Source organism: Musca vetustissima, unplaced genomic scaffold (assembly GCF_032173495.1).
Source record: "Musca vetustissima isolate MV318-11 ecotype Yass unplaced genomic scaffold, APGP_CSIRO_Mvet_v1 utg17137, whole genome shotgun sequence".
Classification (NCBI taxonomy): Eukaryota; Metazoa; Arthropoda; class Insecta; order Diptera; family Muscidae; genus Musca; species Musca vetustissima.
The window spans coordinates 245,359-251,358 of NW_026880094.1; positions in this window are offsets into that span (position 1 = coordinate 245,359).

Consider the following 6,000-nt stretch of genomic DNA (forward strand, 5'->3'; position numbering starts at 1 on the left):
AACCGCTTCCATTCCCACCAAATGCATAGCAAAACTTTCCTGGTCGTTAGTCCTAATTTGACCACCGTTTGAGGTGCTTCACCGCTCTTTGACCACGATCGTTTTGGTACAGCGTTATCGTATGTGATCCATTTTTCATCACCAGTCACCATCCGTTTAAGAAATGGTTCTATCTCATTCCGTTTGACGAAGGCTTCGCAAATGGAAATTCGATCCATTCTATTTTTTTCTGCTAATTTGTGTGGCAACCAAAAATCGCTATTCTTTTTGAATCCAGCTTTGTGTAAATGGTTTTATGGTCTATTTTTAGCTCCTGGGCGATGTTACGACTTCGATCATTTCTACGATTTTATCGACATTTTCTGCCGAAAAAATAATGGATTTCATTTTTCCACAACCTAATATATGTCGGCAATACCGTCTGATACTCTTTTACTTCTTTTGTTTTAATTATATCCTTTCAGATCTGTTCTGGTAATTCAAACGTGTATGACATTTACATATATAATACACAATCGACATCAAAAGATCTAATTTGGCGGATTCGCATTGGATTCTTCTCCTAATATCGTTTAAGGGGACCCCACCCATTCTCGGTTTAAAAAAATTTAATTTTTTATTTTGATTTAATTTGAACCTACACTAATTCAATAATGTCCCTATAAATTTTCAAGTGAAAGTCTCTACAATTTTTGAAGATATAGCCGATTTATTGATTTAGCATCAGGTGACAGCAAGAGGTCTTCTCAAACTTAAAACGCATTTTTCTCCAAACAGCGTTTTTGCGAATGGCGGGCACGATAACTCAAAAACTAATAACCCAATTGATTTAAAATTTTGGGACGTTTCTGTGTGAGTGTATAGCTATCGTATGAACTAGGATAAAGCCAATCGGTGAAGATCTTCCTTATTTTTTAACTTTGATTGTGGTCAAAAATAGGCGATTCTTCAAAAAAAATTTTCAAAGTTCCGCCATTGTGAGAAGTCAATAATCGTAGTTCATACGAGAGCCAGACCTGTACTCTTTCTAACACCGTTCGAATTTTCGGATTCCGATGTTCCAGTGGTTAGTTATCATGTCCGCCATCAAAAATAAGGACGTTTCTTTAATCCCATAAAACAACAACAAAAAAATGACAAAAAAATTTGTAAATTATTTTTCTTTTCTTTTTAAATCTTCAAATATATATGTGCAAAGTTACAAACCTCCATATTCGGTGAATGTGAAGCAATTCAAAGATTAATGTGTAACTACTTCCTTATAGCTCTCTTCACGATAAGTTCCCTGTTTAAACTTTCCAGGAAGTTTTTTTCTTCTACCAATGTAAAAATAAGTTTTTCTTAAGATCGTCCACAAAGGGTTCTTCATCAGTTCGTCCATAATGATACATTTCTCCTATAAAGACGCTCTTCTTGAGCTTGGATCTCTCTGATTTTGATTTTGTCTATGCATTTGAGTTTGTCTATACAAAATTTCTTTAAAGGATGTATATAAGGACTCCATCCTTTCGATGTTCTGCAAAACACTGTAATCAGACGAACTAAAGTCTATAAAGACTGAATAATGACTTCGTCTATAAAAACTTCTTCGCCTAGTCCATTAGGATTTCCTTCTATATTGCCTATACTAGCATAACCACTAAAGGTCGTACCCCATGTTAATATATTAAATTTTCAAATATCTCTAACTCCCACAAAAATGGTCCAAATAAGCTAGTAAATACTTCCTTCATCGGCACACCTATAAAAACTCTCTTCTTTAATTGTCTATAAAAAAACTAAAATTAATTTTCAGATCGCCGATTCAGCTCTTCTATAGAGACTTCCTCGTATGTCCATACAGGTCGTATATAAAGACTCCATCCCTTTTTATTTCGTTTCTATGTAGAATCTTCTTATACTCTCTTCAAACGGCTCCCTTTATCCACAGACGTATAGATGATCCATTCTTCGTTTTTTCTTTATAGATTATCACTTCTTATTGCCCTTCCTCTCATATACCTGCACTTCAGCTTTTCTATAAAGACTCCTTGCCTTCAACACATATAAAAAGATTCTGAGCCCTTCGGGTTCGTATATAAAGACTTCCAACCTCCAGTACGTCTACAAAAACTTCGTCAATAAAAACTCCCTATCCTTCAGCCCCGCCATAAAAACTACCTTCTTCAGCTCGTCAATAGAGAATTTTTTGTTTAGGTCGTCCATATAGACTTCCTTCTTCAGCACCTCTATAAAGACTCGTTTCTTTATAGAAGGACATTTTTAGTGACAAATTAAAAACTCACTTCTTTAGCTCGCCATGGTGTAAACAATGTATTTAGTAACTAATCAATTAAGAACGGCTGGACCGATTTGACTGAAGTAATTTTTCAGTTACACAGAAATTTTAACCAAAGTCTACAAAAAGGTCGAGAATATCGAAAAATCTAAAGTTGTTTGTATACTATGTTGTCAGGGTATTATAGCTTTGTGCAGCCCCAAGAGTTTGTTACGCCTCGAAATATTGGTCCTAGTCCCACCTTTAAGTATATCGATCGTCATATCTCGACTAGCTGAGTCGATGTAGACATGTGCGTCCGTCCGTCTGTCCATTATAATGTGTAAAGACGATACAGACCAATTTTCACGAAATTTTGCATGTATGATGGATTCTGGCCAGTGAAGCCCCTTTTGTTTTTGGTAAAGATCGGTTAATATTTAGAGGATGAAATGGACCAAAAACTTTATTTTTATCTAATTTTCTGGTCGCTCCAGAGGCCGTAATTATGGCCAAAACATCGTTAGGTTTTTACATGGAGAAGGGGATCAGGCCAAAGAACAAGCATGCCAGTTTTGACAAAGATCGGTCAATATTTAGCGGGCCAAATGGTCCTGATTTTTGTGTGAAAAATATAAAACATTTGTTTTATGTGGCGTATATATTTACTCCTGACGGACCTAGACCCGAGAAGTTGATAATATGTTCAAGAGGATATTTAAATTGATACTAATTATATTGTCGTATGTACTCTGATGTGGGTGTTACACTTAAAAATTTGCAGGTGCTAACGTATTCATATATTATTTATTAACACATTACCACACTAGAGGTCGTAAATATAGCGCTGATAGCTTCGAACTTTTCCATGAGGATCCAGATATGGTCAAGGACAACGCCTATAATTTTCGGTGATGATCAGATAATAATTTTGAGATGAAGAGGACCGGAAACTTAATTTGTTGTATTTTTTCGAGTCGATCTATTGGCCACAATTGAACGCCGAACATCAGAACACAACTCACGGTGAAGTGATTCTGGACGGGCTGTACTGAATATTAATAATATTTGTTGTCGGTCAAGAGGGTGCAAATATTGTCCATGCTCAGAATATAGAACAACAGAAAGTTAGATTTTCGTGGAAGTTGTTTAGGGTATCATATGGTCTGCCCCGCTCCGCTGGAATTTTGTAGGTAATTGCTCCGGAATGACAATTTGCATGGACAATTTTAAATTCTTAGTATAAAACTTAGTATTTACATGAATGTCACGAAGTTCGCCGGGCCTGCTAGGTGTATCCAAATACATCCTCTTCATCTTTCAACGTCTCTGCAGAGGCTCCCTTCAATGCTTTTATGCTCCCTTTTTCAACTCTTCTATAGAGACTCACACCTTCATTTCGTCCAGAACGGAAACAAATAACATGTTTTCCATCTCTGTATTAAACATTTCGTACATATTCTATTCCAAACAATAAAGATGATGTTCGCAACAAAAAAATAATAGTAGTACAAAATGCACTTGCCACTATAACCCTTTTGGGGTTGTTTACAGTTTAAACTTTGTTGCATTGTAAAATAAAAAAAATGTTTGTACAAAACGTGTTGCTGGTCTATTATTTCCTTTCATCCTTTAGCTACGCTTTCTTCTTATTAGTATTATTAGTCCTTGTGCCTTTGTTTCACATACACAATGTTCCGAATATATATTTGTTGTAGATATATAGAATGAAATGTAACACAAAAACAAAAAAAAATCGACAACGGGGAAAACCTAATTAAATTCACTGCAAAGAATAAAAAAATAAAACAGCAACAAAAAGAGCAGCAGCTACTGTTTCTAATTAAAAAGTTAAATTAGTGTGAAAATATGCAGTTGTTCTCTGCTCGTTTGTTCAGTTCGCTCGCTCACTTAGTTCGTCCCATACGATTGTTTGTGGTGTAGTGTTGTTGGCAATACCAATCCATTGACTTGTTTAGTTTGTTAGAGAGTTAGAGTCAGTCAGTCCATCAATCAGTCAACTAGTCAGCCAACCAGTCAGTTAGTTACTGGTGTGTGAATACATTTCGGTTTGTTGTTTTTCTCCGTTTTTTGGGAGCTAGATTTCATATCCTAAGCTGCTGGGTTTTAGGTTCTGGGCCTGGGTTTGAATTTGCCCGAACATTATGAATTCCTTTATTCAAATGTTTCGTCCAAGTTATGACGACGCTATTTTCTATTTTTTTTTTTTTGGTGTTTTCATTCAATTGTGTGAATGTGCGCATAGGTTTGTATAGTTTTGTGCATACGATAAAAATTGCATATATTTTTTGGGATTTGTGGGTCGGTTGGCTGGTTGGCCATGTTGCTGATAATAATAGCTGGAGTTGGATGGATGGCAATGGTGTGTTTATAATAGACTGTTGCTGCTACTGTTCCTAATGATCATCGCCATCATGGTAGTCATAGCCATCGTCATGGCCATTATTATTGTTATTATTTTGATGGGATTGCGTTTCGTAGCCATTTTTTTTCTTCTGTCCTATGTGGAGTATAGACCAACTTAGTTTGGTCTTAATATAATCATCAAAAATATATGGGGAGTCGTTATACATTGCTAAATTATTTTAGTGTAAAATACTTACAAATATATATACATATATGTATGCGGAAAGGGTAACAATTGGTGTGTTATAAAAAATATCATGAAATGGAAAACAGTGAGCCTTTATAGTGCAGCTGAAAGCATAGGTTTTTATAGCCGGGAGGGGCCCTGATAGAGCTGAAGGGAGTCTATATAAAGGAAGTCTTTATAGACGAGCTGAAGGGAGTCTCTATAGACTAGCTAAGAGGAGTCTCTATAGACGAGCTGAAGGGAGTCTCTATAGACTAGCTAAGAGGAGTCTCTATAGACGAGCTGAAGGGAGTCTCTATAGACGAGCTGAAGGGAGTCTCTATAGACGAGCTGGAGGGAGTCTCTATAGACGAGCTGGAGGGAGTCTCTATAGACGAGCTGGAGGGAGTCTCTATAGACGAGCTGGAGGGAGTCTCTATAGACGAGCTGGAGGGAGTCTCTATAGACGAGCTGGAAGGGAGTCTCTATAGACGAGCTGAAAGGGAGTCTCTATAGACGAGCTGGAAGCGAGTCTCTATAGACGAGCTGGAAGGGAGTCTCTATAGACGAGCAGGGAGGGAGTCTCTATTGACGAGCTGAAAGGAGTCTCTATAGAGGAGCAGAAGGGAGTCTCTATAGACGTGCAGGAAGGGAGTCTCTATAGACGAGCAGGAAGAGAGTCTCTATAGACTATCGGTAAGGGAGTCTCTATATAGACGAGCAGAAGGGAGTCTTTCATAGACGAGCTGAAGCGAGTCTTTCATAGACGAGCTGAAGGGAGTCTTTCATAGACGAGCTGAAGGGAGTCTTTCATAGACGAGCTGAAGGGAGTCTTTCATAGACGAGCTGAAGGGAGTCTTTCATAGACGAGCTGAAGGGAGTCTTTCATAGACGAACTGAAGGGAGTCTTTCATAGACAAGCTGAAGGGAGTCTTTCATAGACAAGCTGAAGGGAGTCTTTCATAGACGAGCTGAAGGGAGTCTTTCATAGACGAGCTGAAGGGAGTCTTTCATAGACGAGCTGAAGGGAGTCTTTCATAGACGAGCTGAAGGGAGTCTTTCATAGACGAGCTGAAGGGAGTCTTTCATAATCGAGCTGAAGGGAGTCTTTCATAGACGAGCCGAAGGGAGTCTTTCATAGACGAGCTGA